Source organism: Scylla paramamosain, chromosome 46 (assembly GCF_035594125.1).
Source record: "Scylla paramamosain isolate STU-SP2022 chromosome 46, ASM3559412v1, whole genome shotgun sequence".
NCBI lineage: Eukaryota > Metazoa > Arthropoda > Malacostraca > Decapoda > Portunidae > Scylla > Scylla paramamosain.
In genome coordinates, this window is record NC_087196.1 from 7,163,358 (window position 1) to 7,165,857 (window position 2,500).

The 2,500-nt window shown below is 40.7% G+C and overlaps 1 protein-coding gene across 1 annotated transcript in view; it reads right to left on the reverse strand.

Moving 5' to 3' along the window:
* The window catches only part of LOC135094555 (zwei Ig domain protein zig-8-like), a gene marked incomplete at its 5' end in the record, with an annotated part of 43,620 nt that overhangs the window by 7,526 nt on the left and 33,594 nt on the right, over positions 1-2,500 (reverse strand). The gene's annotated exons all lie outside the window — the stretch shown is intronic.

The window sequence follows — 2,500 nt, forward strand, 5'->3', positions numbered from 1 at the left end:
TGAGGAGTGTTATTATGTGTTATTGTGAAATACGATACAGTAATAAACAGAAGAGGAGTTATGTTTTATATATTTTTTTTTATGATTTCAAGGCTGAGAATGTACATTTTTCCCCTAGGTAAGACTAACAAAAACATCACACTTTGTATTACGTAACAGTTTTCATTACGCAACTCAGCACGAAGAGGAGGGACATGTTTAAATATTTGAGTGATGTCAATATCTACTCACTTTTTCGTTATAAGATATTGGAAAACTACCAGTAGAGTTCGTATTACGTAACGGTTATGTAATGTGATACAAGGACTGCCACGTTTACGCTTGATGGATTCTTGCAGCTTCTCCTGTGTTCTTATGTTATTATTGCCCACTGAACTGAAACAAAGGAATTGCTGGGTTTTGTACACAACCTCTCTTTCCCCCCCTCTAAAAAAAAAAAAAAACTTTCCGTATATAAGATAACGAAAAAATACCACCACAATCTGTTTTATGTAACGATTGTGTAATGCAGTTTTGATCACGATAAAGGGAGAAAGAAATGTATTGCGTAGATATTTCAATAGTAACGAAAAAAAAAATAACCTTTGATATATGAAAAATTGCAATAAAACCCACATGATACGAGATTTAAGGGCACCAGTGAGGTTTTCAAAGACCACCCCCGAAAAAAAAGAAACAAAATAAAAGAAAACATAAATTCTTACGTATATCTATAACACTGAAAGACCGTGGGATATTAATAAACAAATATAAAACGAAGAAAACATTTATTTTTGTTTTTCTTTTTTCGCAGAATTAGGAAACTGTGTGGGGGAATTCAGGACAAACAGCCACCGTGAATTTTCCTGTTTGGCGTGGAGAAGCGGCAGGGGACGAGAGAAACAATAATTTAGTGGAGGGAGAGTTTAATCAAGTAAAGTTTGGGGTGGGAGGGAATTGAGGATAAAACAGGGAATTGCGACACTTTCTGAGCGCCTCCTCCTCCTCCTCCTCCTCCTCCTCCTCCTCCTCCTCCTCCTCCTCCTCCATATTTCCTTTCTTGGGGGTCCTCCACCTCACTTTCTCCTCCCCATCCACAGAATCTCATTTTCTCTATTTCCTCCCTCCCATTTTCTTTCGGCATATTAACTGGTCCCAGGCTACGTTTTCTCTTGTCCAGGTTCCCTTGTAATTTTTTTTTTTGGTTTTATGTGGTTTGTTTATTTTATTTTATATTATTTAGGGTGTAATACGTGGCAGTTTCTCTCTCTCTCTCTCTCTCTCTCTCTCTCTCTCTCTCTCTCTCTCTCTCTCTCTCTCTCTCTCTCTCTCTCTCTCTCTCTCTCTCTCTCTCTCTCTCTCTCTCTCTCTCTCAATCCCGTCGCGAACATAAAGTTGTAGTCATTAATCTTAACAAGGTCCTTTAAATAATTACACAACACGTGAGCGAGTCTCTACCAAGGGAATGAGAGAGAGAGAGAGAGAGAGAGAGAGAGAGAGAGAGAGAGAGAGAGAGAGAGAGAGAGAGAGAGAGAGAGAGAGAGAGAGAGAAGGTGCGTGTGGGAGGGAGAATAAGAACACTGAAAGAACGAGAGAATGAAGGAACGAAAGAAAGAATTAAGGCTATTGATCTACTGTGATAAAAAAAAAAAGGAGTAGGAGTAGGAACAAGAATAGCAGGAGGAGGAGGAGGAGGAGGAGGAGGAGGAGGAGGAGGAGGAGGAGGAGGAGGAGGAGGAGGAGGAGGAGGAGGAGGAGGATGGAGAGACGTGTTTCTTATGTTATCAATAAAGAAGAATCGAATGAAAGAAGAGAATACGAAAAGTGTTTGTATAATGCCATCTATAATGAGAGAGAGAGAGAGAGAGAGAGAGAGAGAGAGAGAGAGAGAGAGAGAGAGAGAGAGAGACTAAACTAAAAGGTAATTCTGTAAAGAGTAAATGCAGTTTGCGAATAACGAGGAGGAAGAAAACGTAAGATATGCAAATAAGGAGAAACACAGATGGAATTTCATTTTGAGAGCCTCGTTTGAGAAAGGATTCTTATCATGTCACTGTGATGGAGATAAGAGGAGAGACAATAACATCTCTCTCTCTCTCTCTCTCTCTCTCTCTCTCTCTCTCTCTCTCTCTCTCTCTCTCTCTCTCTCTCTATCTCTATCTCCCTTTCTCTCTTACTGGCGTGGCAGACATCATTAATATTCCGCACAGTATTCTCTCTCTCTCTCTCTCTCTCTCTCTCTCTCTCTCTCTCTCTCTCTCTCTCTCTCTCTCTCTCTCTCTCTCTCTCTCTCTCTCTCTCTCTCTCTCTCTCTCTCTCTCTCTGCAAACACGTGGGTCCCTTTGTCAAAATAGAGGAGAGAAATCATGTACTACAACGATGATAGAAGTTTCTCTCTCTCTCTCTCTCTCTCTCTCTCTCTCTCTCTCTCTCTCTCTCTCTCTCTCTCTCTCTCTCTCTCTCTCTCTCTCTCTCTCTCTCTCTCTCTCTCTCTCTCCACATTTACTCTCCACATTTACTC